Source organism: Oncorhynchus mykiss, chromosome 25, assembly GCF_057628025.1.
Source record: "Oncorhynchus mykiss isolate SJ-2025 chromosome 25, ASM5762802v1, whole genome shotgun sequence".
NCBI classification, from domain to species: Eukaryota; Metazoa; Chordata; class Actinopteri; order Salmoniformes; family Salmonidae; genus Oncorhynchus; species Oncorhynchus mykiss.
Genome location: NC_143046.1, coordinates 56,453,568 through 56,463,517, shown reverse-complemented (window position 1 = coordinate 56,463,517; position 9,950 = coordinate 56,453,568). Strand labels below are relative to the sequence as shown.

The following is a 9,950-nucleotide window of genomic DNA, read 5'->3' as shown; positions in this document are numbered from 1 at the left end:
ATTTAGCTCAAATTATGTGCACAAATTTGTTTACATCCCTGTTAGTGAGCATTTCTCCTTTGCCAAGATAATCTATCCACCTGACAGGTGTGGCATGTCAAGAAGCCTGATTATTACACATATGTGCACCTTGTGCTGGGGACAACAAAAGACCACTCTAAAATGTGGTGTTTTGTCACACAACACAATGCCACAGATGTCTCAAGTTTTGAGGGAGCGTGCAATTGACATGCTGACTGCAGGGGTGTCCACCAGAGCTGTTAATTTCTCTACCATAAGCCACCTCCAACGTCGTTTTAGAGAATTTGGCAGCATGTCCAACCGGCCTCAAAACCGCAGATCACGTGGATTGCGTTGTTTTGGCGAGTGGTTTGCTGATGTCAACCTTGAGGTTATTGACTGATTTCCTCATATGAACTGTAACACAGTAACATCTTTAAATTATTACATGTTGCATTTATATTTTTGTTCAGTGTAGAACAAATGCGTTAGTAAACCCACAATCCAATCCATGTGTACAATCATGCAGTACAGTGTACAGCAAGCAGTTACACCGGCGGGCCCCGGTGGCAATAAATGAATAAAACTGAAAGCTTACCTTGAGTTGGAAGTGTTGGATAGCCTTAGCCAGCTAGCTGTGATAAATACCATTACTCTCTGTTTGAGTCAGGTTGTTGAGTAGGCTAAATTAGCTAAATTAGCTAGCTAAGTAAGTGAAATAAAATAAAATACAACAAAATCTCTCTCTGCTGCTTCTAATACATTTTTCAAGAAATAATTTGTTTCAAAACTGTTCAACTATTGTCTTTCTCTCTCTTTGAGTCAGCTAGTGCTAGCTAGCTGTAGTTTATGCTTTCAGTACTAGATTAATTCTCTGATCTTATGATTGGATGGAAAGCATGTCAGTTCATAATGCAAGAGTTCTGATAGGTTGGAGGACATCCTCCGGAAGTCGTCATAATTACTCTGTAAGTTTATGGAAGGGGGTGAGAACCATGAGCCTCCTCAATGTACGCAGAGGAGGACGGAAACTAGCTGTCTACCAGCTACACCATGGTGCTACCCTACAGATGCTGTTGAGGCTACTGTAGACCTTCATTTATAAAACAGTGTGTTTTAATAATTTATTTGGTGACGTTAATATATTTCCTATAGTTTTATCTGAAAAGGATCACTTGTGAATGTTTCGCTAAATTAAAAAAAAATGTTTTTATCACTGAGTAGGATGGACGTGCATTATATGTCCATGCACACAATTTAGTCCTGAATGATGCATGCCAAGATAAAGTTGAATTCGGAAGTTTACATACACTTAGGTTGGAGTCATTAAAACTAGTTTTTCAACCACTCCATACATTTCTTGTTAACAAATCGTTTTGGCAAGTCGGCTAGGACATCTACTTTGTGCGTGACACAAGTCATTTTTTCAACAATTGCTTACAGACAGATTATTTCACTTATAAATTCACTGTATCACAATTCCAGTGGGATCATTAGTTTAAGTACACTAAGTTGACTGTGCCTTTAAACAGCTTGGAAAATTCCAGAAAATTATGTCATGGCTTTAGAAGCTTCTGATATTCTAATTGACATCATTTGAGTCAATTGGAGGTGTACCTGTGGATGTATTTCAAGGCCTACCTTCAAACTCTTTGCGTTTTGCCTCTTTGCTTGACATCATGGGAAAGTAAAAAGAAATCAGCCAAGACCTCCACAAGTCTGGTTCATCATTGGGAGCAATTTCCAAATGCCTGAAGGTACCATGTTCATGGGTACAAACAATAGTACACAAGTATAAACACCATGGGACCACGCAGCCGCCATACCGCTCAGGAAGGAGACGCGTTCTGTCTCCTAGAGATGAACGTACTTTGGTGTGAAAAGTGCAAATCAATCCCAGAACAACAGCAAAGGACCTTGTGAAGATGCTGGAGGAAACAGGTACAAAGTATCTATATCCACAGTAAAACGTGTCCTATATCGACGTAACCTGAAAGGCCACTCAGCAAGGAAGAAGCCACTGCTCAAAAGCGCCATAAAAAAGCCAGCCTACGGTTTGCAACTGCACATGGGGACAAAGATCGTACGTTTTAGAGAAATGTCCTCTGGACTGATGAAACAAAAAATAGAACTGTTTGGCCATAATGACCATCATATGTTTGGAGGAAAAAGAGGGAGGCTTGCAAGCCAAAGAACACCATCCCAACCGTGAAGCACGGGGGAGGCAGCACCATGTTGCTTTGCTGCAGAAGGGCAGAAGGGCCTGGTGCACTCAAAATAGATGGCTTCATGAGGCAGGAAAATTATGTGGATATATTGAAGCAACATCTCAAGACATCAGTCAGGAAGTTAAAGCTTGGTCGCAAATGGGTCTTCCAGATGAACAATGACCCCAAGCATACTTCCAAAATTGTGGCAAAATGGCTTAAGGACAACAAAGTCAAGGTATTGGAGTGGCCATCAAAAAGCCCTGACCTCAATCCTATAGAAAATGTGTGGGCAGAACTGAAAAAGCGTGTGCGAGCAAGGAGGCCTAAAAACCTGACTCAGTTACATCAGCTCTGTCAGGAGGAATGGGCCAAAATTCACCCAACTTATTGTGGGAAGCTTGTGGAAGGCTACCCAAAATGTTTGACCCAAGTAAAAAAAAAATTAAAGGCAATGCTACCAAATACTAATTGAGTATATGTTAACTTCTGACCCACTAGGAATGTGATGAATGAAATGAAAGCTGAAATAAATCATTCTCTCTACTATTATTCTGACATAAAATGAAGTGGTGATCCTAACTGACCTAAGTCAGGGAATCTTTACTCGAATTTAATGTCAGGAATTGTGAAAAAACTGAGTTTAAATGTATTTGGCTAAGGTGTATGTAAACTTCCGACTTCAACTGTAAGTGGTTGAATCAATAAGGTGATTGGGCATCATATTGTGTTAGCTTTCTGCCATGTTTGAAAAGTCAAAGCCATTTGAATGAGTTCTCTCTACACTTGCAACTGCCATCTTTTGATTTCCTTGCGTTTTTTCTACTCTCCATTCTCGGCCCGTCTGCTCCTCCCCCTTTTCTCCAAGCAGAGCAGGCAGGACCATTGCCCTAGCGACTCCACACAGACACAGTGTGTACACATGCTGCTCCAGAGCCAGTACTGTTCTTCCTTCAGACAAGCATGTGTCAAAACTAATTTGCACAATGTCTCTCTTTCACATTCGCTTGTAAATGTCCAAACTCACCAAAAATGACATGCGGTAGCTTCTTCCCTATATAACTTCATGAGCTGGATTGCCTGTCTTTGCAATTAGTTTATTTCTGTTTGCGCTCGTTAGCATATTTAGCTAGCAGCCTCCATGGAAATTCGCTTTTACTTGTGCTAATATTGTAAACACCCCCAGTAATACCGTAAATCCCGGGATGAGAGAAGGACAGTATGACGATATGGTAATCTGGATACTGCCCAACCCTACATGAAAGGGTGCTTTGCTATTCTTTGGCAGCGGAATTACCTTTGCCTCTCTCCGGGTCTGAGTGCACACACCGTCTTCTAGGCTTAAGTTGAAGATGTGGCAAACAGGAGTCTTTCATCTGTGGTATTATAGATAGCCTGGCTCCCTAGCATTATCAAATAATGTTGTATAAATCTACTTAGCTAACATACTCACCAATAGATGTAATCCATTCCTGGCCATGGCATCTGGCAATGTTGTGAAATGCACTGGAAGTTTGCGCCAACTTTATGGAAGCTGATTTTCACTCCTGTTTGCTGAGGGAAATGTGTTTGCGTTGCACCTATATGCCGACTGGACAGACAATTGTCTGCATGGCAGCTGGGGCAGACCACGATGTGTTGTCTCTGGGCAATTTGTCATCAATTCTTACCCAACCCTCAAGTAAATCATGACGAATTCACCTTATGACCAAAATGATCCTATTTACACTTTGTAGTCAATTTTGTCACTAGAATAAATTGTTCTGACATAGGGCGTTTTCTAAGAGAGAAATGATTTATGGCCTTCAATTGCTTTTTACGTTTTAATTTTGACTCTATACTCCAGCGTTTTGGCTTTGACATCAGCTGATCAATATGACATGTCAGCCTTTACAGAATGTACAGAATGTCAGTCTTTACTTGAGGGTATTTTCATACGTATTGGTTTTACCATTTAGATATAGAAGCTTTATGTACCTAGTCCCCTCGTTTAAAGAAATCAGAAATATGGGCCTCCCGGGTGGCGCAGTGGGTGCTGTACTGCAGCGCCAGCTGTGCCATCAGAGTCCCTTGGTTCGCGCCCAGGCTCTGTCGTAACCGGCCACGACCGGGAGGTCCGTGGTGCGACGCACAATTGGCCTAGCGTCGCCCGGGTCGCCCGGGAGGGCTTGTCTCATCGCGCACCAGTGACTCCTGTGGCGGGCTGGGCGCAGTGTACGCTAACCATTCCAGGTTGGATGTGCGCTGTGTTAAGAAGCAGTGCGGCTTGGTTGGTTATCGGAGGACGCATGACTTTCAACCTTCGTCTCTCCCGAGCCCGTACGGGAATTGTAGCGATGAGACAAGATAGTAGCTACTACAACAATTGGATACCACAAAATTGGGGAGAAAAGGGGGTCAAATCCCCCCTGGTGCAGTGAAATGTGTTATTTTACACGGCGCCCCGGGAGAAAATTAGGGTTCAAGGGCACAGATAGATTTTTCACCTTGACGGCTCGGGAACCTTTCAGTTACTGGTTTACGCTCTAACCGCAAGGTTTACACCCTAAAATACTCTACTCTATTTGCTTGCCCCCAATGACTACATCAAGCTTGCAAACAAAAATTACTCCTACCTCACCTGAAGTTTTTTTGTTGTTGCTTAAATCAGAGTTTCCTCAACACGTATTTTCGATCAAAGCTCCTTAACTCTGCTCTTTTAATGCGGTAAGCCAATTAAGTGGAAGTAATAGTTCATTGCATTAACATACTGTACTTTGTTGTTTAATTAAGTGATAGGAATCATGTAATCACTATGAGGACTCTTTCTGCGGCACTAGTGTTATCATCCCATTTCCTCTGTCTGAGGGGTGTGTTGGTTTGGGGTGTTCTGCGCCTGCCGTCTTGTCTGTCTTTTTGTGCATCCCTGTATTCTCTTCCTCCGTTCCTTCTCTCTTCAGCTCTCCTCTTTTCTCCATCTCACTTCGCTTTCCCTATCGACCTCTTACTCTCTTCTCTCCCTCTTGTCCTATACTTCTGCTCGCCTACTCTGCTCCTCTCCTATTTTAGCTGGACTTTAGGGCCAGAGTGTCTTGCTAGGCAGAACCCAACGATGGCTGATCTGATGATCCATTGATCAGCCTGAGGGAACTGTGATGTCATAAGGTCTCCCAGCGCTTCAGTCTGTTTTCTTACTCTCTCGCTGATCTATCGGTCACTTTGGTCATTACAGACCTTCTGAAAGACAGAAGATGACAGATCAAGACCTGAGCCTGACTTGTTATCGCCATGACGACATTTCCCAAAAAGGTCTACCGGACACGAGGGCCCAAACACACGGAAGCGTGATGCCCACATTTGCCTGTTTTCCTCATGGGCTTCTCTTGGTTCATTTGGCAAAAGCAATAGCCAATTAGATTTCAATCCCGGCCTGCGCCCGCGTCAAATACACACTGATTTACTGCTCTGTAAAAGGCACAGTGTAACAAATGCTACTGATGACAAATGGTTGGTAATAAAAGGGATATGTACATTTCTATAACTGGGAGGTGTGTGTGTGTGTGTGAGAGAGGAGGCCCTCAGGTGGTAATGATGACAGATAATATGAGCGGGATAGTAAACCCTTACCCAGAATTCATAGGGTGGCTTTATAGAGAACACACACATTAGCTGGTCAATGACCAATGTGTCATCCTCTCCATAGGTTATCTTATAGAATGATGATGATTATGATAACCACAAGGCATAGGCTAAGCGAGGAGGAGGCGAGGAGGGGAGAGGAGGCATCTGATTCTTTTCACCCATCGGCCAGTTCTGAAGGACACTACAAGGCCATGAGCTAGAACGCCAGACTCGACAGTGCTATGGCTCCTAGGATTTGTGTACATATGTGGGACTAATGGCACCATTCTCCCCAAGTTGAGCTCAGTCCCAAGTGGGAACTGGGAAGAGACGGTTATCGAGTTCGACTGAGACGTTATCGTCCAACAATGTCTCCCACTTGACTGATTCACATAGCTTTGTGATCAGTGCTGTATTGTCTTTTATAAGAAAAGAGAAAGCAGCGAGTTGGGAGAGAACAATAGATTGAGAGCCCCTATCCCGCCCCTCTTCCTCATTCTTTTGTCCATCTAGCCATCCTAGGTGCGTTGAAAGGTAGAGCGTATTATGTGTTGACTGAAACATCACTGGCAACAATAGCAACACTAGTGGTAACAATCATATGATTATATGATTCATCTGATTTCCCTTTGAGCAGATTGCTGTTTCTATTTTGAATCATTTTTAAGGAAGAAGGTATGCCCCTGTGCTTTGCAAGGGAAATAATGACTGTAACCTTGTCCTGATTCTTAAAGTGATAAACAAGATAATTTGATATATTCTTAAAGTGATAAACAAGATCATTTGATATATTTCTATAGTTTAAGGCTACGTGTTGGTGGTAGTATTAATCAAATACAATTATTAAAATCAAAATGAAAACGGATCCCCTTTCTGAGTCAAATATTCAAATGAGGGAAGCCCTCAGCGGTGGGCATTCCAAGTCGTAGATAAGAGAGGGAGTCACGACGGGGTTTACTCCAACCCAACCCTCCGGAACAAGTTTGAAACGAGGACACTGTACATGTTTATATAAATCCATGAAATGAGGACACATGTCTCTAAACCAGCGTTTCCCAAACTCTGCCCAGGGGACCCCAAGGGGTGAACATTGGTTTTTGCCCTAGCACTACTAAGCTGATTCAAATAATGAACTCACCATCAAGCTTTGATTGGATGAATTAGTTATGTAATGCTAGGGGAAACCCCCCACCCCTTGGGGTCCGCAGGACCGAGTTTGGGAAATTCTGCACCAAACCCTTTCGAGGTCATGCCTAGCTAGGGGAGAGTGGGGTAAGTTGAGCCCCTTTTGAAATTCAGCATCACTCCTTCATGGGAAAAAAGTATTATTTCTAACAAAGATATCTACATATATTTCAGGACGTTGTGTATCCCTGGAAATAATTAGAATTAATGTAAACATTACAGTTTTGAAAACATAGCACAACTTATCCCAGGTTTTTAAGAGTATATAGCCACTTGGATGATTTGAAAGATAAACAAGGTCCACACTACAGCCAGTTGGTGGCAGTACTGCACTATAAAGTACTGCCATCCGCAGTATTAAATCCACAGAAGAAGAAGGAGGAAGAACGAAGATGAGATTAATCAAAGAACTAACAAACAAAAAAACTTGTTTTCCCTTTTTATGTGTGGATTAATTGTCGGAGTAGAGAACACATGATTTTGTGTGACTCAAAATGAGTAAAAATTCTACAAATATCCTGCAAAAAAAGGTAAAATAACAACCCACTTTTAATCTCCCAGGACAAATTAGCTAGCAACAGCAAGCTAGCTAAATGTCCATGAATGTTTCATGTGTGTTTTGACTTGTCCCATAACTATTATAGTTGGTTTTAGTATTTTAATATGCGTGTCATGAACTCATCTGGTAGGGATAGACAAAATCAACATGCACATGAGCTGAGCCGTGTTTGATCAGGGTGTTACCAGTGATTAAATGTTTTCCACACGCATAGCTTGTGTAGCCTTCTTGGACACTGGGTCCCAACAATTTCCCACACCAAATAACCTGAAGCCACATGACTCTTCTAGCAGGCTCTATTTTCCAATGAGGGAGCATTGCAAACCATAAATCCGGATTTTTCACCTGGTTACGTTTACATTGAAAAACACAGCAGCTTTTTGGCATGTTATGTTATTTCTGTATAACTAAAAATCAACAATGAAGTTGGCTTTTTTTACAATGGGAGGGTCAATGGAAATTCATGTTTGTTTTCCCCAATTTGTGGGCGTGGTCGAAAGGAATTCCTTCTTATGACGTGAATATCGACTCTGAGCATCGACTGTTATTATGCTGATATGTTGTTTCTTATAGATTCCCCTACAGTACCCATTCATCACCTTCCTGCCGTCACTCCTTGTTGCCTTTAGCTGACCAGAAATATGGCCGCCGTCAGCAAGGAACTATTAACCTAATGGAAAGTGGGTTGAGACAGAAATAGATGGGAAATGTCTGGGTGAGGGAGGAAGGGGCAGGGACACCTACCTTTTGGGCTTCTGCGATGCCTGGTGGAAGATGGGAAGATGACACACTTGGGTGCCTTTTTCAATGAATCTGTGACATTTGGTCCTGACAGACGAGGCTTGTCCTTTTCTACTGTACAGTAGTCTACCTACACCTCTCACTGGGCGGCCAACGCAACACAACTTTCGTCTTCTAACCCACACGCATGCAGGAACGAGGGCACATACACACACATACACTCCAGAACTCTTAGCATTGATTTATGTTGTCTTTTAGCGATTGTTGTCAAAGTTTTACCCTGCTGAAACAATGTAGAACGAAGGAGCAACACACCAAAGTCTCACTGTGATTCAACACGTCTTCGGGATCGGTGTCCCTTCCACCGGACGGTTGAGCTAACATAGGCTAATGCGATTAGCATGAGGTTGTAAGTAACAGGAATATTTCCCAGAACATAGACATATCTGATATTGGCAGAAAGCTTATATTCTTGTTAATCTAACTGCACTGTCCAATTTACAATAGCTATTACGGTGAAATAATACCATGCTATTGTTTGAGGAGAGTGCACAATTTTGAACATGAAAAGTTCATAATAAACAAATTAGGCACATTTGGGCAGTCTTGATACAACATTTTGAACAGAAATGCAATGGTTCATTGGATCAGTCTAAAACTTTGCACATTCACTGATGCCATCTAGTGGCCAAAATCAAAATTTCACCTGGGCTGGAATAATACATGATGGCCTTTCTCTTGCATTTCAAACATGGTACAAAACAAATTCAAAAGAATGGTTGGTTTTTTCTTTGTATTATCTTTTACCAGATCTATTGTGTTATATTCTACTACATTCTTTTCACCTTTCCATAAACTTCAAAGTGTTTCCTTTCAAATGGCACCACGAATATGCATGTCCTTGCTTCAGGGCCTGAGCTACAGGCAGTTAGATTTGGGTATGTCATTTTAGGTGAAAATTGAAAAAAGGGGCTAATCCTTAAACTAAATGTCTTTGGGTCGTTCTTGAATTGCGGTGGCCTTTGCAACCATGTAAAAACACTTTAAAATGACAAATAATTACAGATCATACATGTTTTTGGGTTTAAATGCCTTAATGTTTAATGATAAAACCTAATGCAAATCCTTTATACTGCAAAACTGTATGTTTATGCATTGTTTTAATGTACTTAGGGTAAGCAGATTGTCTTATCCCAGAGGTGATGTGTAGAGTTGTAGTGACATGTTTTGTGGATTTACAGATGTCTATCTATTATTTTGAATTCTGGAAAGTGAACAAAAGTATTTAATATAATGTATAGATCAAAAGAAACAAAAAAGGCTCTAAAATATGTTTTATAAGTGTAATGTGAGTTCCTCAGTTTATTCATTGGTGTTACCGCCTCAAAAATCACTCATTACAAAGATATACACAGTGCACAAAGCATTAGGAACATCTGCTCTTTCCATGACATAGTGAATTCAGATGAAAGCTATGATCCCTTATTGATGTCACCTTTTTAAATCCATTTCAATCAGTCTAGATTAAAGGTGAGGCGACAGGTTAAAGGATTTTTAAGGCTTAAGACAATTGAGGCATGGATTGAGAGGGTCAATTTAGAGGGTGAATGGGCAAGACAAAAGATTTAAGTGCCTTTCAATGGCATATGGTGTTAGGT

General features: G+C 41.5%; 1 long non-coding RNA gene across 1 annotated transcript; it reads left to right on the top strand.

Moving 5' to 3' along the window:
- The first annotated feature begins 7,345 nt into the window (after window positions 1-7,345).
- On the top strand, window positions 7,346-9,639 carry LOC149972053 (uncharacterized). Its single transcript, XR_016491527.1, has 2 exons — window positions 7,346-7,522; window positions 8,125-9,639. It is a non-coding gene; the product is annotated as an uncharacterized LOC149972053 (long non-coding RNA).
- Window positions 9,640-9,950: the final 311 nt, after the last annotated feature.